A 23277-nucleotide genomic window follows, 5' to 3' on the forward strand; every position below is an offset into this window, starting at 1 on the left:
CCATGCCTCCTGGGTCACTCGAGTGCTTTCACAGCTATTCCCCTGCCTTCTTTGTTTGTTCCTGGAGTTTCTGTAAGTCCCCTATCTCTGCCATCAGCTCCCACCCTTAAGTTCTTCTTCTAATGACTCTAGCATTCCTTTCATCTTTCTGATTCATACTTGCACTGGGAGTGCCCCAAGTAGTCAGGAAGTCCTACCAGCATTGCTGACTCTTGGTCTCCAGGCTCTGTGTCTACAGCATATGTGTCAGAAACTTGACTCGGGGCTGATTCAGGGAAGCCACTCAGAGAGTGGGTGTGAGGCTGTGACCTTGTGGAGGCCTCAGTCATGTGCTTGGGATCTCTGAGATCAATGTCAGTCAGATTTTGCTTCTGCTTTGCTTGTGGAGCCACATGGAAAAAATAAAACTGTTCAGTCTCTCCTCTTCTGTGGAATCCGCAGTTCACCACCAACAACAACCACCTCCTTGTCTTCTCCTGTAACACTTCTCAAGTTCCGGCTGCAGATAAGTACTTATCCACCCTCTGAGTGTGGCTTATATGCATCTCTCAGAACCTCTAAGCAACAAGGTTGCGCTTTTTGGTTGGGGTGCAGCAGGGCATCTCCCAGGTTCTCAGAATTTTAAAAAGGGACGTTGGGAAGTGGCTACTCTGGGACTTCCTGTTCCGTTAGCACCCCATATCACCTTTTGAGGGCACAGGGTCTTGGGGTTGGCTGAGCTTGGGACCTCAGAGATATGCTGGCCAAGGGCTCTGCTTCCCCATTCTCCAAAGACAATTGCTGTTTAATCATCTGTTAAATACCTTTAGAATTTTGTTTTTTTCTTTTGCACACATTTCCTAAAACCTAAAACTATTCTGAAAAATGAAGTCTATTAAAATATGTATAATTATTCTAACAATGGCATCTGGAAATAGAATATTTACTCAATGCTTTTCGAAATGTTTCATGTCTATTTTTTCCACACCCCAGTAGGCAGCCATTTCATCCTCTTGTGACCAAAGGGAGAGTGGAGGGAGGGAGAGGAGCTCCTGCAGAAGGCTGAGCCTGGCACCCTGGAAGGTTGCTGAGGTGCCCCAGTGTCTGTACCTAGCCACATCTCAACCTGTCAGGAAGTTTCCAAGACTTGCCTTTCCCAGAACACTTCTGGAAGGCTTTGCTCTTGATGTCTTTTTATGCAGAGCCAGTTGGTATGGCTCCAGCCAGAAGCTTCACACCTTTAATTTCTCCAGGGAGGGAGAAAAATGACTTCCCCATCAGCACAACTCAGGGCGGATCACAGCTCATTCTCCGAATTCCAGGTGAAGGGTCCAGGAGGGGAGGCAGCCTGAGCTTGTGTGGCTGGCAAAGAGGCCTAGAGGTAGCCTGTTAGGGCAGAGCCTCACTCAGGCTCCACCTGCCTGGGCTTCCAGAGTTCCTGCAGGAGTCAAGGGTATATCTCCTCTTCAGGTGGCTCAGTGGCTGCTGATTTCTCACTGTGACGGGATGTTTAGCTTCTATTATCTATGCCTGGAAGAAGATATGAACAAGCCTTTGGCCCATGGTGTCCCCCAGCAGGACACAAGAGTATCCTGTGGGCTCCTCCATTGTCCTGGGGGGCACCTCTGAACCCCCAGTTCACCACAGGTCCCACTGAGAGCCCTCTGCATGAGTATCCCATCTACTCTGTCACGGCCTGTATACCAGATTACTATCTTCTGATTGATGGAGAAATTCAAACAGGAAACAGTATTATGCCATAGACCAACTTCCCACTGAGGCCCGTGCACAGCCTAGAGCAGGCTCATGTGTCAGCTGTGTCCTGAACTCCAATGGGTGTGAACAAACTCTCTGGGAGGCAGGCTGTGCTGTGTCTACTGCGCAAGTCTCCAAGATGCAGTTAAAAGTATTGGCTGATGTCTACTTGAGGCCTGGCTAGGGAAATCCTGCTTCAAGTTCACCTTGTGTCCTGGATTTGGGCTCATGTGGGCTGTGTGCCAGAGACTTGGTGTTCATGTTAATTTCTGGCCAAAGGTTGCCTTTGGCTCCTTGTTGCCTGGGCCTCTTCAACACAACCACCCTGTTTAATGAAAGCCAGAGTCTGTTGGCAAGACCAATTTGCAACATTATATAACATAATTATTTTTGATACATTTGCTGTGATTCCCTGGCATCCATCATTATCCTAGAGACAATGACAGAGAATATGCAGGCCAGCACAGAGAAGTGGCAAAGGGAGACAGGCTGTCTAGAGGAAGCATACCCAGACAGAAAGCCTGCTGTGTTCATACTGTGACAGCCTGGAGTATGCAGAGCCTTGCAGAGGCTTGGATAGATCCCCGAGGTCCATGGCAGAGGCAATGGAGAAGGCAATTCTGGAGAAGCCAGGAGTTCATGTGGTTATATTAAGCATGCGTGCCTTGGAATTCAGGAGGTTGATACTGGGAGGTGCTGCTGAAGGCATCACCACTGTTGTAGGTTGGACATATTGGTGCCGGGGTCAGCAAGACAGGTTAAGGAACAAGCCCAGGAAGTGGGCTGAGACAGAGGAATGTCTTTATCTAACTAGGTGGGAAGGTTAAGGGGTCCAAGAGTCTCCAAGGCCTGTCCAGATCCTGATGAGAGATGAGGGGTGAGGAACCATTTGCCATGGTGGTGCTGGAGAATGGAGCAAAAGATCTGAGGGTGATTGTCTGTGAGCCATAGAGGACAGCCCTGTTGAGGACTAAGATGAGGCAAAGCTGGCAAAGGACCCCGTAACTTCATTTTCTTTAACCTAATCCAGTTGGAGAGCCTCCTTAAGCCTCCATGAAGCTAGCCTGACAGACTAGGATTTGTGTATGGGTCTTCAATGCCAGAACCTTCCAGGAAAAAATGCTGTCTTTATATCCATATGATTCTTATCCTTAGGGACAGGCAATACAATTGTTCCCAAAGGTGACCAGTAGAGGACCATGGAAAATGTCTTCCTGATACCAAATAGAGCAGCTATAGAGAAAAGAAAGTGGATCAGCAGAGGTGCTGGGATTCCAGCTCTGGCCAGCAGTAGGCGGTGTGGAAGCCACTGCTCCCTGGGGAAAAAGCACTGGACATTGGCTGATGCAACAGTGGAAAACTCTGCACAGAGAAGGAACAAGCCTAGCAGGAAGGGTGTCCCAGTCTTCTCAGGGCTCTGCAGGTGGTGGTTCATGAAGCTGACAAGGAAGGCTCATTATTCTGCCAAGAAAAATGATGATCCTCTTGTCATGCCTGTCCCAAGCTCCTTGGCAACTGTGACCACCGGCTTCACTCCTGAGTTTTATCTCTTCGCTGGGCCTCCTCCCTCTGCTCTGTGTTAACTGCTGCATTTAAGCTCTGGTAAATGATTGCAACGTGGACATGACAACTTGGCCTTCAGTGGCATTTATTTTTCCTTCCTGGCTAAATGCTGACATATAAAACTCAATTTCACTTTGAAGAGAGTCAAGCAAACGTGTGTTTGTTTAGAACCCTATCAAGATGAAGGGTCACAATTCCCCATGGCCCCATTCCAGCTCCACTGAGAAAGTTCAATACAAGAAGCACCCTCAAGGAGAGTGAACCATGTGGGAAGGGTGGTCTCTGCCTTCCACAGACTCAGTTCTGGCTACCTGCATGCACTGGGTAGTGACAGCACTATTGTGTCACCTATACCTTCCATGTATTCTGAAGATCTTCCTTTCAGAAGCAGGGCTTCTTCTAGGTTGTCCCAGAGCCCGGAAGGCACAGGCTGGCACTGCAGGTCTTAACAATGGGTGTGGTTTTCCTCCTCTAAAGCCAGGTCTGTGGCCAGGTAGTGTCCTCTAGCTAGGTCTTGGGCTTCCAGTCTATCAAAAGGTGCAGGCAGCAGGGGCAGAGGTAGAAGTCAGGAGAAGGGGGGGTCTTGAACACCAAATTATATGATTGTGATGAGGCATTGTGCAGAATGCACAGAACAGGCACAAAATAGGTTATTTGTTGTCACACGTTCCCTTCCTCTTGGTCACATGTTTAAGAATGTGAGGGAACATTCCTTTCAATGTCCCCTTGGGGTCACTTCCTGCTCCTTGGTCTCCCAGGGGTGACTTGAGAGACCAGTCCTACACATGGAGGAGATACCACTGGTGGAGCCTGGAGAAAGTCAAATCTGTTTTAGTGTTTAAAAGAAATCTCCAGTCCAGAGGTGGTCCATGATGATGACATAGCCAAGCTGTGGGTTTGGGGAGTTAACTGTCCTGGAAGGATAGTGGTGATGGAGAACATGAATGTCCTTCCCCCACAGAATTCTGGGCTCCTTCTGCACCTCTGATTTCCTAGCAGCATCTTGTTTACCCCTTGGAGTTGACAGGCTGTTCCCTGATTACTCCCTGAACTGGGAAGGCTCATCTATGCCTTCCATCAAATAATGGGCACAGGGCTTTGGGCAGCAGGAGTGCATGCCCTGCCTGCCTGTGCTGAACTTGGACATGTGATGCAGACTGAACATAGACTGTGCTAAAATGTGATGTCTATGGGCTCACTCTCCAGAGGGGGAATCATCTCACTATTCGTATTTGCTTACTCTTTTGGTGCTCCAGACTGCATCATGAGGCATTAAAACCCCACAGCCAACTGCCTTAGAGAGGACAAGTAGAGGCCTGGAGGGGAAGCTGACTAAGTTCATCCAGGACCTGCGGTCACCTGGCTAGCTAAGGTGAGCCCTCAAGGCAGGTGGAAGTTTGCCTGCCTGCCAAACTTCCTGCAGCATGCTGCCCCACAAGGTATTTGCATGTTGGAGTAAATGAGGAAGAAAATGAGACCTGAAAGAAGAAATTGCTTTCCTAGGGTTTCTAAAATGAGAAATGGATTTCCCCTGGCCTTGCATCCAGCATCCCTCTTCCTGTGTCATTTGAGGAGGTGAGGACAGTGTCTGGAGGAGGATGTCTTTGGGAGCGCTCAATCACAGCCCCTTCCCTGAGAGATGTTCTCAAGCTCTCAGTGGATGGGAGCCCCACCCGGGTTCATCAGGGATGTCTGGAGAGGACAGTCCTGCCTAAGGAGGCTAGACAGGGTTAAACCTGCTTGGGATTTTAAAAAGTGATAGAACCCATTGCAGTGCTCTCATGTGTGATGTAGCTTTCTGGTACATCCACAGAAGGAAGAGGGCAGCTCCTTTGGAGAGCCACACCTGCCCCTGCCCTGGAGGCATCCGTGGCAACCAGGAGCAGAGGGGAGGGCTGTGAGGATGTGCAAGCAGTAGGGGAAGAGCCAGTTGGTGCCTGTCTCTGCTCCCTGCCCTGTTCTCCCACGACCTTTCATGACCCGGATGTTGGCTCTCCTGTCACAACTCAGTTCTCCCAGGGCCTGCAGGCCCGCCCCCGCCAGGAGCAGTTTCCAGGAGGGTTCTTGTCCTCCTGAGTTATAGGAAAGAGGTTAAGAGCAGGATGCCTCTGAGTGCTGAACAGACTGTGAGAAGGGCCAGGCTCCTGCCAGCTGCCCTAGTTCTTGGTTGTGACCTTAGCCACGTCTGCTCTAAGCCACAGGCTCTTTGTTATGGAGTGAGATGAACATAGACTCAATACCTAAGGCTGTCATGAGTTCCAGAGTGGAGCATGTGTTTGACACAGCTGATAGGGTTTGTCCCAAGGCACCTGCTAAGTAGTGAAATTGGCCATGCCCATGCGGTGTGGGCTTTAAGGGACAGCTGTCCATCCACCCTGGCGCTTTTGGATCAGTTACCTTGTCATGGTAAAAGTTGTTGGGAAGTTATTGGTAGGGTTGCTCTTGTCAGTGTCTCTTCTGCCATCGGGGTAGCACAGCTGTCAGTGTTTCTGTTTGTGTCATTTCAGGCGCCACTGCCAATGTGGATGAAGTTGGCGGTGCCAGAGTTGTAGTTAGCACTTGCTCTCAGTGCTGCTGTCGGTGGAGCTAGAATTCGGGCAGTGTTGCTGACGGCAGGTGTGTTTTCCGTGCTGTTGTCTACACTATTGTTATAGCTAGCGTTGACGTCAGCCAGCTCTGTAGTTGATTTCAGTACTGGTGTCTGTGTGGTGTTGATAGCGGTGCTGCGGACACTGTTAGTGTTGCTGGAATTGATGCCAGTGTGGAGTTGGTGTCAGCATTACATTGCCAGGACTGGCTCTGGGGCTGGTGATGTTGTTTTTGACAATGTTAGTGGGCTGTCAGTGCTGTTGATGGTATTGTCAATGTTGGTGACAGTGCCCTAGTGTTGTTGCAGTACTGGTGTGTACAGTTGCCAGTGTTGTTTGTGTGTTGGCTGCACTCACATCAGGTCTGGTGCAGGGCATGTGGTTACTGTCTGGAAACCTTGACTTGACATGAACCTCACAATGCCCTTGGCACAAGACCAAGTCACACTCTCTTTGAAAGTGAGGAAACAAAATTTAAAGGACTTGTCAGGGTCACACACTCAAGGGTGAGGGTAAGGGCTGAGTGCACATTCTGGGCACCTGGTCCCAGCACAAAGCACTCAGTGAGGAGCCAGCCAACTCCAACTCGCTGCCTTCCCAGCTGGTCTCCAGAGGACATGCACTTGTGGAAAATCGAAGATGAATGACTTCTCTTCTTTCCATGGAAGCTTGTCAGTTCACATAAGGCTCCAGGGTGGCTGCACAGTTGCAAGATGTCACTTAAAAACGACAATAGCATGGGCATTTCCCAAGGCACCTACTATGTCAAAAGGCATGGGGGGGTGACCCTTACAGCTGGGGCCATGGCATGCCTGTCATACTCCTTCTCTATCCAGCCAGAAAGAGGTTGGGTCATGGAGTCACTCAGCAGTCCTGATGTGGGCATGTGGTGCTGAAGGAGGGTGCCTGGGCCTTTATGCCCCTGATTTCCTCTGCTGCCTAAGGCCTGTGAGCAGCTAGAATTGAGAGTGGCTTTTTCCAGGGTCCATTTCCACAGTAGTAAGTGGGGGAAAGCTGTGAAGGGCTCATGGGAGGAGGGACTAGGGGGAAGATGGTTTTCTTCTAGGTCTTTGGCCTCAGAGATGCTCCAACCCTGTGGCTGCTGCTATGCTAGCATCTAAGTTACCTCTGACATCTTCCCTGCTCTTCTCACTTTTAGTCATGTGAGCAGACCACATTGTTTGCCCCCAGTGACCCTGGGTTTGAGTGGAGGATATGTGCAAGTTTATGAAAAGTCATATGATTGACTTGACCCTGTCATAACTGGAATGTCTATGGAACAAGGTACAAGGGGAAGGTCTCCACTGGGTCTAGGGCCTGGTGGCACATAGCTTTGCAGACCTGGAAGGTCTGAGCAGTCAGGATGGGACATTCGGCAGGAGAAAGACAAGGATGAGGAGAAGGTTAGGCAGGCTCTGCACTACCTGAGCTTATGGCCACTGGAGGTCAGAGGTCAGGTGGAGGTCCTTGGTGCTCTGTGGTCTGATCCAGCCTCTTGGGAGTCTCCCTTTTTTGTACTTGTGGTTGACAGGCAGGTGGAAACCCCAGGTCCTCCTCCAATGGCTGCCCTTGATCCTGCAGAACTGAACCCCATTTGTCCAGCTGCAGTGAGCAATGGCAGGTGACCACCACCAGGTAATCACACACAGTATCTCAGTGGACTCTGCCCTCAGCCATACCTGAACAGACCATCCAATGTTTGGCCCAAGAACAAAATATCTTGCCTTTATTTAGTAACTCTTTAGGGCCAGAACAGCTTTGGAGCCCCCAACAGTCAGGCACACCCAAATACTCCAGAATACAGCTGCTTCTGCCAAGACATGCCTTGTCCACTTCCTTGAGGGAACAGCACAGAGAATCCCCTGCACTAACCCCTGCATACTCATTCAACTCCCAGGATTTCCTAGGAAAGCCTATTACCATCTCAGGGGCTAGGAAAATAGAGTAGTGCCATATGGCAGGCTTGGAAGCCCTTATGCAGGCTCATGGTACAAAAGGAAGGTTATTGGCCCTGCTTATAATCGTATTGCCAGGTGGTCTGAGCCCCAGGAGATAGGTGCACAGTGATATAGTGTGTTGGTGGACTACTGACCTAGTACACCCCCACAGAAATCCCAGAAGGTATTTGCAGAGCAAATACTGCTAGCTCAGTCTCCATGCCTCATTCCAGGAGTGTGTGGACACTCGGGAATTTCCCATCTTGGTAATGGTGGAGGTGGTGGAGACGACAAATGGCAGTGGTGAAACTAGAGCTGACGGTGGTAATAGCAGAGATGGTGACGACAGAGATGATTGTAGTGATGGTCATAGTGGTAGTGTTGGTGGAGGTGGTGGCAGTGGTGGCGGTAATGGTGGTGACTGACAATGGTGACGGTGACATTGTTGGTAGAAATGGTGGTGGTGGTGACAGCGATTGTGGTGGTGGTCACAGTGATAGTGCTCTTGATGGGAGTGATGAGGGAGATTATATTGGTGGTGATGGTGGCGATAACAGTGATGGTGGTGGTCATGGTACTTTGAATGATAGTGATGGTGATGTTGGTAGCAGTGATGGTGGTGGTCATGGTACTTTGGATGATAGTGATGGTGATGATGGTAGCAGTGATGGTGGCTGCAGTGGCGATGGTCCTGCTCAGATGATGGTGAAAGTGGGCATGGTAATGACAGTACTAGTGATGATAGCGATGAGGGTGGAGGTGACTGTGATGATGTCACACATGTGTCAGACACTGAGAGGTCCCTGGACTACTGTGAGCTCCTTGGCTATATCCCACCCCAGTTATCTATTTATTTATTTATTTTGGTTTTTCGAGACAGGGTTTCTCTGTGTAGCTTTGGAGCCTATCCTGGCACTCGCTCTGGAGACCAGGCTGGTCTCAAACTCACAGAGATCCACCTGCCTCTGCCTCCGAGTGCTGGGATTAAAGGCGTGGGCCACCAACACCCTGCTCACCCCAGTTATTTTGCTGCAGGGGTTTTCATTTCCCGAGAGGTCAGCTATTTAATGACATCAGTGAGGAAAGGAGCTGAGGGAGAGTGAGGGCAGAAATCCTTATTTACTGATTGGTTTGTAGACTCTCTTTCTCTCCCAAGGACCTCCAGGGAGCTCTGTGATTATCTGGTGCCTCCTTTTGTCCTGCTAAATTGGGCCTCATTGGGCCACTAATCCAGCAGTGGGTGGAATGGCACAGGATCTACCTAGAGGCAGAGTCAATGTATCTGAGCAGGGTGAGGCTGAAAGGTGTCTGTGGAAGCAGCTAAGTATGATGGTAGAGGGCCAATCAGCACACTAAGAATAGGACTTGCACAGTGTTCTACAATGGCTAGGAACAAGGACACAGACAAGGACCAAGCTGTGATTCTGGGGCTAAAGTGTTTCTTGGGAGCCTGCTCTATGGGTTCACTGAGGACTTGGCAAGCAATTGTTTACTGTCCCTTCTGTGCAGGCACCTGGGGCACATGGGTCTAGGCTACCTGCAGGAGTATCATCTTTCCCAGGGAAGGACCCTTGGAGACAAGAAGAGGAGTGAACTTGTTACCTTCAGAGCTCATTGAGTCCTTCTCAGCTGCAGAGATGTAGGGTGCTGTGGGAGGAGCCTTGGAATCACACAGTGAGTTTAGCTGCTGCAATGCTTGGGAGGAATTTCATTTGCTGGGGGAGAGCCAGGGCCCATTGCTACTGCAACAAGGTCATCTAAGAAAGCAGTTACTGTCAGGCTTCACTGAGTGGCCTGGACTGTGTTGTGAGTCAAGTGACCAGATGGGTGTAGGGGGATGGGCTGCTCTCTCTGCATCATGTCACCTTTTCCATCACAGCCAGCAGCACTGGTAGCCACCAAATAGCACCTAGACTATCTCCATAGATTGGACAGCCAGGTTGGGTATCCAGTCCTCATCCCAAGCCCTCTCCATCCTCCCCTTTGTTCATTCATTCATTCATTCATTCATTCATTCATTAGAGCCACCTGAATGAGAGATCTGTCTATAGTCTAGACTCTGACAAGGTCTGTGGTCCCTAAAGTAAGTTGACATAAGAAATTAGTGAAGTCCAATGATAAAGCAACCTGAAAAAGTGACCATGAGATCAACACAGAGCCCAGAAGCAGTATAGGGCAGGAGTGGCTGGAGAAAATGGATGGTCTCTCCAGGAGCAAAGTTTAGATCTGGTCTGAGAAGATTCCAGAAGAAGCCTGTGGGAGAGGGAGTAGTAGGTGAAAGGACCCAGAAGGAACAGAAAATGTGGGGTATCCAAGGCTAGACCATCTGAAAAAGAATATTGACAACAAACTCTAGAAAGCATTTCATCACAGACCCCTGAATTCCAGCCACCTAAGCAGGAAACCCCCTTTTTGGAAGCAACCAGCCTCCAGGAATCAGGGGACACTTAGTTCCTGTGTATCCCTCAACTTCAATGAGCTCTGTAGACATTGTGTTCTATTGTCTTGTGTGCTTAAATATTTATGTAAATGGGGTTGTGGGGGAAGTGCTGTTCTATAATTCCTCTCTTTACTCCTTCTCATTTAAGAGGCATCCATGCTGATGGCGCAGGCCTGTTCTCGGTGTTTGCTAAGTGCTTCAGTGCACCTGTCACGTGGACATCTAGGAGTGCATTTGCATTCCGTGCTGATTGGCACTTGGCATATGACCAGTGTTTTCTGTCACAAATTAAGTCCCAACAAGATTAGTGACTGTCTATTAAGTGTATTGCTCGACACGTAGGAGGCAAGTGATCTTATTCATGTCTTTCCACGGACTATGCAGAAGATGCTTGAAGGGAAGGAGCCTGCTCTGCTGCTCAGGGAAGTGGGCACAGAGAAGGTAGAGAACACATGGTCCTCCCAGGGCTAAGCCACAAAAGACATCAGGCTCAGCCCCAGTCTGCCTCTGCCGACTCAGGTCCTCCTGTCTTTGACATGCCAGGGCACTCTCATGGGAGGAGTGCTGGTCTTAGGCTTGCTACTTTCAACTGATTGGATGCCACTGAGTTCAGGCTCCACTAGTGACTTGGGTGTTAACCCATTCGCTGTTTGTGAATGAGCTTGTCTTAACAGATATCCATGACAGAGGAGGACTCTCTGAGGAGGGTCTGCACACACACTGCCCAGCTGTGTCTCTCCTCAGCTGTGTCTCTACGATTTGTGGATTCCCTTCATGTTTACTGTGAATTGACCCATTCTTTACTTGTCTGTTGCAAACATGTCTCGCTTTGTCATTTTTTTTAAGACATGGTTTAGTTATGTCTCTGTGTGTGGGTTTGTACACATGAGTGCAGGTGCCCTCAGAAGTGCCGGATGCCCCTGACCCTGGAGTTACAAGCACTTGTGAGTTGCCTGACATGGGTGCTGGCCAATGAACTCAGGCCCTCTAGAAGAGCAACATGTACTCCCAGCAACTGAGCCATCTCTCCAGATGCTAAACTTTGCTATTTATCTTTAATCCTTTATAGAGTTTTCAAAGTTGTATCCATTGGTTATTTTTCTCTTTGTGCCCCCTCATTTGTTTTATTTTAAAAGTCATCACTACTGTGAGGTCATTAAATATTTTCTAAACTTTAAAAGCTTTAAAGATTTGTTTATGATATTTAGGTCTTTAATATCTGCTTTATTTTCCCAGACAATTATCTAAGCACTATTTATTTAATTTGACGTTGAATTACTACCTCATGGGCCAAGACACAAATTGCCTCTTCCCACCCCACACCTACCCTCCCCTGGCTCCTAGGATTATCAGTTTGGCAGCTGTGGGTATAACACACCCTCTCTAGTCCTCTGCCCTACCAAGTCTGTGGACCAGGCTTCCCAAAATCTTGTAGGGAGTAGGAAGCATTTGGGCACTCATCCTTCACCCATCAGTGACTCTGTGTTTTGTGCCTGGGGACTTGACATTTGTGACAGCTGCTGGGGCCTCCGGACTCTGAGAGGCTAGTCAGTGAGTAGTGTTTGACTTTCTCCTCCTCAGAAGTGGGACTGTCACTTCCCCATCTCTTGATGCCACTTTCATGCCATGACCTAGAGGATCTTTCAGAACCATGACTGCAGTTGAGTTGGTGGTTCAGGAGCAGCCAGGAGCCAGGGAAGGGCCAGCAGCTGGAACTGCTGTGAGGAAGGAATAGTGGAGAGGTTCGAGGGAGGGCAGACCTGGAGATGAATGTGGTGGGAATAGCCTAGGATAAAATGTATGGTCAGAAATGGATGGAACTAGAAGAAAACATCCTGAGTGAGGTAACCTAGTCACAAAAAGACAAACATGGTATGTACTCACTCATATATGAATTTTAGACATAGAACCAAGGATTACAAGCCTACAATCCTCTTCACCAAAGTAACTCAGAAACAAGAAGGATTTCCCAGAGAATGGTAAGGGCCAAGATCTCCTGATCTAATTGGGAGCATGAGGGTAGGGGAGAGGGGACTGGCAGAATTAGAGGAGAAGAGGACGGGAGAGGAAGAAATGGAGGAGCAGAAAGGTTGAGTTGGGGGAAGAATAGAGGAGAGCAGGATGAGAGATATCATAACAGAGGGATCCATTATAGGTCCGAGGAGAGATCTGGCACTAGGGGATTTCCAGAGATCTACAAGGATGACACCAACTGACAATCTAGGCAATGGTGGAGCGGCTACCCTAAATGTCCTTCCCCTATAATGAGACTGATGACTACATTTTATGCCATCCTAGAACCCTCATCCAGTGGCTGATGGAAGCAGAGGCAGACACCCACAGCTATATACTGAACTGAACTCTAGAACCCAGATGTAGAGAGGGAGGAATGAAGATCAAAGGGGTTGGGACCAGGCTGGTGAATCCCACTGAAACAGCTGGCCTGAACAATGGGGAACACATGGACCTCAGACTGCTGTCTGGGAGGCCATCATGGGACTGATCCAGACCCCTGAACGTGGATGTCAACAAGGAGACATTGGCACTCTATGGGGCCTCTGGTATTTTTCCCTGGTGTAAGAAGGATCTTTGAGAGGCCATCCCATGTGAAGGGATGCTCTCTCGGCCTGGACATATGGGGGAGGGCCTAGGCCCAGCCCAGGATGATGTGGTGGAATTTGGGGAGCCCCCATGGAGGGCCCTACCATGTGGTAGAATTTGGGGAGCCCCCATGGAGGGGGTGAGAGGCTGGTGGGGGTTGGGGGGAGGGGAAGGAGAGGGGGGATTGACATGTGAAGCAAGCTTGTTCCTAATTTGAACTAATAAAAAAAGTTTATTTAACAACAGCAAAAAAAATATGTATGGCCAGGCCCACTTCAGGCCTCACCTCTCAATCTGTAAAATGAACACACAGCAGCTCCTCATTGTGTCTTCTAAGGACTGCCGTGTGTCCTGTGTATAGGGCGCTGGGCAGAGAAGAGCTGCAGCTGGTGTTAGCAGCTGTGCTGTGGAAGCTTTGGCTTCTGTTGCTGTCACTCTGTCTTGCCACCCTCAGGTCAATAAGACACTGATCATTGGGAGACATTGGGTACTTTTGGGCTCCCTCTCTCCCTCCCTCTCTCCCTCCCTCCCTCCTTCTTTCTTCTTTGGTTTTGTTTGTTTGTTTTGGAGACAGGGTTTCTTTGTGTAGCCCTGGCTGTCATGGAACTCACTCTATAGAACAGACTGGCCTTGAACTCACAGAGATCTGCCTGCCTCTGCCTCTTGAATGCTGGGATTGAAGGTGTGTGCCACCACCACCTGGCTGGTTTAGACTCTGAGCTACCCAGGGTACCCATGGTGTTAAGAGATGAGAAGACCAGCGGCCAACCTCAGGTACGGTACATAGAGTCTAGGGCACCAGGCAAACTTGAATCTCACCAAATATTGAGCCATGTTTTGTTTTGTTCTTTGGTGGGGTGGCATAAGTGTGCATATACCCCAATCATTGTACAGAACATACCTATGCCTCCCCCAAATCATTGATTACCTGCAGTTCTGATTCGGTGGTTTACCCCTTCTTTTGTTTATTTGCTATGTGGATTCTTTTTGGGGTAACTGATCAAGGTAGGGTCAGCACAGGGTCTCAGAACTCCCAATAGGTTAGAAGGTTAGAAGCAGAGCCATAGGTGGAGACGCTGAGGCAGATTCAGCTGGATGGAAGGCCATGGCTGCCAGGAAGCACCAGGCAACCAGGAGGGCACCGGTTAAATGGTTATCAAGGTATTGAGCTCCCTGTCCATTCCCAAAGCCCTCAGACCTCCAAAGCCACTCCACATTTACTTTCTAAGTTGTGACATATGGAGACAGTACTGAGACCCCAACCGTGGGCTCTGGCCCTCCTGGAGAGGGGTCACAGTATAGGTGGCACTTCCAAGAAGAAGCGATTCTAGGGATAGACCTCAGAGCCTGAGTCAGTACTGACTGGGCACAGAAACTCTGTGTGCAGAATAGGAGGTGTGAGGCTCAGGGCTCTTCCTGTCCCCTCTCCTGTCACCTGTCACAGCAAGGAACAAGGCTATTACCACAATGCCCACAGAAGCTATTGTGACATATCAGATCAACTAGGTTTTTTAAAACTCCCACGGGAGGGTGACATTGCCTGGGGCAGGAGATCAAGCTCTACAGGAACTTAGCAGACATCCTCCCAGCTTTCACAGTGGTTTTGATAGCTAGTGCTATCTGCTCCCAGTGTTTCTCTGTGGCTGTCCCTTCCCCATGCACATACTCTGGCTTTTCAGTTAAGGTCCTCCCCAAATCATACAGAGGGTGTATGGTGGTTTGAAAGAAAATGACCCCCAAAAGGAGTGGCACTATTAGGAGGTATGGCCTTGTTGGAGGAAGTGTGTCACTGTGAGGGTGGGCTTTGAAGCTTCATGTACTCAGAGTACCACACAGTGTGACTGTCAGTTGGCTTTCTGTTGCTTGCAAGATGAAGGACACTTGGCTATTTCTCTACCATTGTGCCTGCCTGTGTGCTGTCACACTCCCCAGTCTGATGGACTGAACCTCTGAACTGTAAGAAAGCCACTACAATTAAATGTTTCCTTTATAAGAGTTGTGCGGTGGTCATGGTGTCTCTGCACAGTGATAGTAACTAACTAAGACAGGATGGTCACACATGGGCCCTTGGCTTGTTAGTTTGTATTCATCAGGCTCTGTGGTCCCAAAAGGATTTGGAGTCATCCATGATGGCTTGTCTCACCTCTGTCACTTCTCCATAGCAGCTGGGAGCTCAGGGTTGAGTCATCTTTTATGAAGGGGAGGGGACAGCCTTGGACCTGGGGACAGATTCCTTCTGTCTGCTGAGCTGCCAGATTGACTTTCACAGCCTGAGTGACCCAGCAAATGAGTGGAGAGAGAAAAGAGAGGGCAGGTAGCAAGAGTATGGAGAATGAGTGGCAGGGAGAGGGTTCACCATGTCCCCACCAGCTCTTCACCCCTAGGTCCATGTGCTCCTAGTTGGGAGCCTCAAGTGTAGGATGGGGAGAGAGACTTTCCCAAGGTCAAGGCAGGTAGGGGGCAGCATGGAGTTCAGAGCCCATGCTGGCTAGAGAGCTGACTCTGGAGGGCAACCAGACAAGCTGGTTCTAGAGCCTAGGCCACCCAGGTTTCTGATTCAGGCCTGACATTGTCCTTAGACTAAGTGCTGCAGATTTGTGGAGTTGGCAATCTCACTTGCCACATAGGTCATCTGGGGGCATTTCTTGGACATCCAGTTAAGGCCCATGGCCTCCAGGTAGATGAAGAGGGCTCCGCGGTAAAGGACTTCTGGGGTTCACAGGCTCCACCGTCATAACCCACAGAGGCTATGTTCTGCTTCCTCTCTCTCTTCATGCCTGTCTTCTCCTCCCCTGTAGAGTATGGCTGACACACAGCCGAAATCCTACTGTGGCTGACTCAACCTCCAGCTGCCCTGCCACCCCCTCCCCAGCATGGAGCAGCTCATTTTGGTGCTGAGCCCTGGGAGGCTGACTCACAAGACTTGGCTCACCAATAATGGGCTGATAATGGACGACAGGCCTGGCAGGAGGACAGGCCCCCACATTCCTAAGCATGACATGGATGGAGATGCCACCTGCCCAGGGAACAGCTGTTTCTCATTAGCAGTGAAGTAGGGCTGTAGGCCGTCCATCTGCATAGCTGGACACATCAGTGAGCTCCAGGCTTTGGCAGGTGCAGGATAGAGTTTGGGGTGTGGCTCACTATAAGTTTTCTCTGGGATCAGAGCATGAGGGCCACAGGCCGGTGCATGCCGTGCATATCCTACCTCCTGCTTCCGGACTGTCTTCCTCTGTCTCACTGGTTTCTCCTGGACCTTCCTTCCTGTATCTACCTTACATCCTTCCCTGCTCTCCACCCCAGCTCAGGCTCCTCCTGAGTCTAGCCTCCTCCTGTACCAGCTTCCTGGCCTACTTCTCTGCCTGGAGCTGGCAGGGAGCACAGGATTTGGTGAGTGGCCTCAGGGGAGAGTATATCACTATTGGCCAAGTCAAAGTGGGAGTGTTGGCGTTCCTATGACATTAGTGTCCTGTCCTTCAGTTCTCCTAAGCTCTCCTTGGGAGTAAACCTTTCTCTCACAGGCCAAGCCGTTTTAGGCTTCTTCCCAAGTTCTGAGGGTCCCCAGGATCAGAGGTTTCCTCTTTCTGAACTCTTTGAAGCATCCCATAGCAGAGGTAATTCCTAGCCAGAGGATGGACATTGCTGATTGGCCAGATTTCATCATATTCTATCCCTGGAGCTGAGGTGGGTGGGATGTGCTTACTGGGGTAGCACTAGGTGCCACTGTCAGAAGGGAAAGAACACAAGTAGGTGAGTGCTGAAGACTGGGATACTCCAGCTCTGAGCAGTACCCCTGGGAACTCTCACTTCCCCAAGTGTCCACGCATCTGCGGAGAAACAGAACTAAGGCAGATCCTCTCTCTGTCCTTGTATGGTGTGTGCAGCTGCACTTTACAAGTCTTGCCTTCAGCATCCCCACCAGGTCAAGGAAGTAGTGGTCAGAATCCCAGCAATTCCAGGTGTTCTGGGGATGGTTCTGGAAGTTAAAAACTGTGCCAACTGACAAAAATGATTGGCAGTTGGAGTGTCATCAGCAGATGGAAGCCTGTCCCTATACACATAGCACACAACAGGGAGAGCAGGAGTAGGCGAGCCATCTTCTTCACCCCAGTGTAGAGCAGATGGGTTCAGAGAAGCCCTGCTGTAAGTTTGTGGTTCTCAGCCCAGCCTGTCCACCCAGCCTGTTACATTGCTCCCTCTGCACCTGCACACTGGTCACCGCGTGGAGGATGTTGAGCAACAGCCCATTCTGTCTCACCCAACCCCACTTCCATCCTTTCTCTGGGTAGGAATGTCAGCTCATCTCACAGGTGAGGAGCCTGAGGTTGCACAAGAGCGCCTCCCTGGTCCTCTGCACCAGCTGCCTCCTGGGAGCTCCTCCTTCAAGACCACACTGTCTGCAGAGCCTCAAATTACAGGCACAACTTTTGGGGCCTTGCCCCAATTTCCCTACTTCTCTGAACATCAAGTTCCACATCAGAATGAAGCCAGTGACTAGAGATACACAGGGTATGTCTGAGGAAGGATCTTGGAGGGCACAGGAGGTGCCCCTGTATCTGGTCACACAACAGGAGTCTTGAATGCCCAGGCCTGAAATCAAAATCTGCTTATATGGGGTTCAAGAGCACTGGACCAGTAGGAGCGGTGGGTTGAGCAGGGTGTGGTAGGGAAGAGGCGTGGGCCCAGCAGAAGAGCAGAGGCTGCAGGATGGGAATGGTCTTTTCCTATTCCCTTCTTGGGGACTCTATATCTGTACCCTGTTTCTGCAACTAGGTTCTGAGACCAGGTGGCACACTGCAGGGTGGTCCAGGGGACAAATTTCTGGGTAACATGTGAGAGGTCAGTGGGAAGGAAAGGGAGTGCATGAAAACATGCTCGAGAACTTCAGATGCCCCCCAAGTCCTATGGGCTCTGCTTAGATAACTCCCTAGAAACACCCTAACTCCAACAAACTTCTGTGCTGGGTTGTGTATTGTCATGTGACAGTGAGGGCTCCCCTCACCCCCACTCGTTTGAAAATCTGTCCTGAATGCCAGTCCCAGTAAATCTCTGTATGGCTCTGTGTGGGAGATGGCACTGGAAATGGGTAGGGTGTGGGGCTGGGAGACTTCTCATTTTCTGGTGATAGCTGTGGTCCTTTTCCTGAACCTATGGATGGAGGCAGCAGAGACTCTCCAGTGAAAACTACACTGTACCCCTGCTGCATAGACAATGTCTGGCTATCCAGATTCCCTGGTCACTTCCTGTTCCTGCTTATTCTTATATTTTGATGGGTACTCTGCCAATTTGTGGCAGTCCTGGGGAGGGGTTTAGTGGACCCGTTTTATAGACGAGGAAGTAGATTCAAAGAGGAGGGAGGGTACTGTGACAAATCAGGGTTTCTTAGACGTTAAGGCTTGTTCTCCAGTGAACAAGCCTCCCTGAGCCCACAGTCTACAGTGAAATGCACAGGGTTGACAGGACAGGGTTGGTTCTGAGTTCAGGTAGCACACAGCCTTGTTCTCCTACTGTGCTACCTGGATAGTCAAGGCCACGGTGGATGTGGCCTGAGTGCTGAGTCTGTGGCATGCACAATATTGGAGCTGTGTCTTGCACAGTGTGGAAGCCATGGGAGTTACAGTGTTGGGATATGGGGTGGTGGATCCCAGTGAGACTCCAGCATCCCATCTTAGTGCCTCTACCTGACCTATCTTGAAACCTAGGCTTCCTTGGGATCAACAGTACCTAGAGAAAGCTATCTGGCTGCTAAGTGAGGTCTCATGGGTGGCCCAGGAGGCAGTGTGAGCATGCTTGGAGCCCTTTTAGGCTCTGACACTACTGCAGCAGGTATATGGGGATTTGATTGGGGGGGGTTGGGAGCTTCGCACTGTTGGCCATGGCAAGTAGATAGCTTCCCTCAAGATGGAAGCAGCACTTCTGGGTCCAAAGAAGTAAGGGCAGAATTTGTGACCCCCAAGGCAATGTGCCAGCATCAGGCAGGGCACCAGGGTCTGAGGACTCCATCCTAGGAGGAGAAGGCTAGATGCCCGGTCCTAGCGTCTGCTGATACACCACAATCAGCTCTGTAGCTCCAAAGTGATCTGAGATTCTGGGCTCCTAAGACAGTGTCAAAGATTAGCTTTATGTATTTTTACTTCAAGCTTAGTCAGAATAAGACTGTCTTAAAGGATGGTGTCTTCCTAAATTCTGCCACTGAAGAAGAGCTGAGAGACTAGGAGGCAGGACTCTACTGCAGAGGGCAGCGCTTCCTAGATTCCCAACTCTCTAATTCTGCTTCTCTGTGAGGTGGGCGGAGGAGCCAGCCAAGCAAGCCGCTTGGGAGGGACAATGCCCTGGCTGATGGGCTGCCAGCTAATCTCTCCTTTGAGGGGCTTTGATGAGCTCTGGGCAGACGGCTTCTGAGTGCAGCTGCCTCAATCAGAGGGGAATTTTGCTGAGTGCTGGGGATTTGGGGCTCAGAGGAGCCGGTAGCAGCTGCTCCTGGGGTGATTAAGATCTGAAGGAGGAGGCGAGAAGCCCACAAAGTGAGGTGTGAGCACCACAGCATGTGGACAAACAGGAGCTCTCTGTCTGGAGAGCCCAGCTCTGCCTCTGGATACACACAGGCCCACTTCCAGGTCTCCAGAGTGCCTCAGGCCACTCTCCCTTGACACCCATTCCACAGGGATAAACCTCAAGTCTCATAATGACAGTCCATTAGACTGGCAGAGCAGCCTTAGTGGTACAATTTTCACAGCACATGTCCTAGCCAGGGCTTGTAGGGACAAGCTTCTGCGTGGGCACCCGACATGGGGCACAAGTTGAGGAAACTACTTCCAAATGGGGCAAACCCCATTTTCTACACTGAGACTTGAATGGAACATCGGAGCTAGGGGCATGGCAGGACACCTAAACCTCTCTGTACCTCACACATCTCTCCTTCATTCTTGCATGTTGTCATTAATTCACTTGGGAACTCCTGCAATCATTCATACACACACACACACACACACACACACACACACACACACACACACACACGTATATGTACTCAATTCCTTCATGAGCATGCACATATTTACTTATGCATACAGTCATTCATTCATGCACTCATTTATTCACATACTCATTCACTTAGTCATGTATACATTCATTCATTCCTGAAATCATTCATCCATTTAATACAAATCCAAGGGCAGGGAATGGGTCAAGATACAGAGATGCAAAGCATCCTCCTGGTATTCAGTTCCATCTGTGTGAAGTTGGGGTGCGGGTATCAAGGGGAGGTGATTCTGTTTGGTGGTCAAGGCCAGGTGCCGGAGTCCTCACCTCATGTGGCACTATTATGCTAGGAGCCTCCTTCGGTTAACTTTAGGAGGGAGGGGAGCAGTGGATGGAGGCCAGGTTTTGGGTAAGGGTACCACTCACAGCTCTGGAGCTTTATCCTAGACCTGAACCCAAGCCCAGCCTGGCAGGGAAGGAGCTTCTCAGGGTTGAAGTTTGTGTCCAATTGGCCTTGTGTTGTGAGCATCTGCATCTATCCTGGTCACTAATAGCTGCTAGGTGGCTTGTGGAAACCCTTTTCTGGCAATTGTCCCCAAACTTAGGACTGTTTACTGATGTTTGCACTTGTTCCCAGGAAGCCTGTGGCCCTCAGCCTCTGCCAGCTCTTAGTCCTGGGAGCTTCCTGCCATTGTGGCGCCTGGTATGTAAAGAGGTTTTCTCAGGGCCCCACTCCCATGCTGCTGACGCATACTCCCTGTGTCTGGTGGCAAGGTTCACACAATGTGTTGTGCTCAGACCCTACTGTCCTAGACCCAGCCTACCCCTCAGGCCTGGTGTCTCCATGTCCTTCATGAGCACTGATTTTTCCAGATATTAATGGCCATGCCCCAAGTGCAACCTGGCAGTGGAAAGGGGAAAGCTACCACCATACCACACCATCCCTGTCTGAAGCTACCCCTGGAAGGGAAGGCAAAGCCAGGCCCATTGTTCCTGCTGTACCCAACTTCAGCCTCTTCTATTGTGAAGCAAGCCAGGAAGAGCAAGGTGTGGACAGTACTGGGGACCCTGGATGGCAGTGGTGTTGAGATGCTCTGGGCATATAGCCACCTGGCCCTTAGCCCTGGTATAGGGGTGATGTAAAAGACATCTGGGCAGACCACAGACCCCACAGAAGATTGCAGAGGGCTATCAGGAAGCTCTTGCACCCACAGCCTAGGTGTTCAACCTGAAGGAGTTGAATGCTACCCACCCCACTTTCTGGGGGTGGGTAGCACTAGGAAGAGGGAGGTATGGGCAAAGATATTTCTGCTACCCACTGGTCCCACACTGCCTTTGGGAGAGGTAAGAATAAGCTGTGTGCATTTTTGGGGGTTCTGGTGTGGAGCCAACAGCAGGCCTGAAACTCAGAGCCAGGCCAGGCTCTTCCTGTAGTAGTAGTCAGGCCTACCCTGAAGGTCATTACCTTTCCTATAAGCACCACACCAGGTCAAGGGAAAACAGTGCATGTGTGAGTAAGGTAAGCATGGGTGGGGGCAACCTGGGCTTGTGTGAGGGTAAAGGCTTTGACAGAGGAGCTGTCTAAGGGCTGCTAGCTGGGGTGAGTGTGAGTGAGAAGATAGAGGCTCTTGGCCAGCACTGTGCACCCATCCTGGGCAGGGCATAGGAGAATCAATGCCATGTTGAGCTCTATCTGTGACCTTTGGGTATTAGAGATGGGACTGGAGGCACATGGCTAGGTTGGTGCCCAGCCTGAGTCTTCTGTTTCCAGATATCTTGCTGCAGGTAGATTATGCCCAAGGTTGGACCTCACTCTGCAGGGAGGATGCCCTTTGCGAGCAGAAGAGCCCATCAGAAGCTGAAGGGCTGCCCTTCTTGTCTCCCCCAGGTGACAGGTCTTGTTTGGGGAGTAGTGTGGATGACTCTAGCTCTGGGAGTGCAACTTAAGATGTACCCTGGCGCTAGATTCTCTCATTCCCTCTGCTAGGCAGGCTGAGATGGAAGAGCAGGTGTTTCCAATTAAATGAGGCCCTTCAATCTCTCCCTGGGCTGGGACTCGGTGTGGGACTCCACAGACTCATTCACTGGCAGTGAACTCAGCTCCTCTACCCGCTCCATGAGGGGCATCCCCAGGCAGGCTGCTGAGGCTGCAGATTTCTGTCTTGCTAAGGCACTCCTGGGCCTTCCTCTCCCTGAGTCCCCAGCTCAAGCGCCCCAGCTGGGCCTCTTCTGCATGCCAAGGACACTGGGTGGGTCTGACCAGCCAGGCTGCCTAGGTCACAGTCACCCCAAAAGGGTTGAGATGCAAATGTGCCCGGCTCTCATTCTCATGGGGGTTGCTATTTTATGTCTGCATCTGGCCCAGGAAAGGGTTTGAAGGAGGAGGGCAGCAGCAGGGCTCTGCACAGTGCAGGGAGCAGCCTGGCATATTTACAACCCTTGCAGGCTTAGTTTCCCAGCTCAGCTGTCAAGCCCATCAGAATTAGCACCTTCTAGAGTGAGAGGTGGAGAAAATGTGCACAGAGCCAAGGGCTTCACCTGGTGCTGCCAGAGCTGTGGTTCCCTTCAGGGGAAGCACTGGAATCCAGTTTTTCAGAAGTAGGAGGAAGGTCATCCAAGAGTGATGTGGCTTGTATAGCTCACCTGGCCTGAGGGTACCAGCTACTGAAACATAATTGTATGTGAACTAAGCAGGCACTGATCAAATGCTCTATCCCCTTGGTGGGCAGTCTAGGCATCATTTTGGGGTTGACATTTACATGTGAAGGACCAGGAATATTTGGAAAGCACAGAATCCTGCACTTCCTCAAGGCTGAATGCCCTGTGCTCTGGAAAGCTAAGTCTGCATTGCTGGTTGGGGGTTGGGGAGAGTAGGAGCCATCCACAGAGAATGCCCACATGTGGCCATATGAGGTGGAAGTTCCTGCCAGTGACTTCTCTGCCAAGTGCTCATCACCCAGCAAGCAGAGGCCCTGAGAAGGTCGTGAGTGTCAATCTGAACATTCAACTAATCACTCACTTCCAGAAGGTTGACTGATCCTAACTGAGCATCAAACACCATTGGGAGATGGAGCTCCTGTGTGTGTGTGTGTGTGTGTGTGTGTGTGTGTGTGTGTGTGCGAGAGAGAGAGAGAGAGAGAGAGAGAGAGAGAGAGAGAGAGAGAGAGAGAGAGAGAACATTGTTTCCCCATCCTGAGTGGAGGAGGTAGAGAGTCATGCATGGCCTCCAGAGAATATTCCAGCAGAGGTGTGGTATCCTTCCATCGGGTAGAGGATCAAAGAAAGACTGGCTTCTCAGTTACTTTCCTAAGGAAGGGAAGGGCATTCCTGACAGGAACAACTTGTCTAAAAGCCGGGGAGCAGAGTTGCAATGTGTTTGGGGAGCCATAGCTCAAAAATCGAAATGCCTAGGCTGAGAGCAAGTAGAAGGCCT

This window comes from Cricetulus griseus, chromosome 2 (assembly GCF_003668045.3).
Source record: "Cricetulus griseus strain 17A/GY chromosome 2, alternate assembly CriGri-PICRH-1.0, whole genome shotgun sequence".
Taxonomy (NCBI): Eukaryota; Metazoa; Chordata; class Mammalia; order Rodentia; family Cricetidae; genus Cricetulus; species Cricetulus griseus.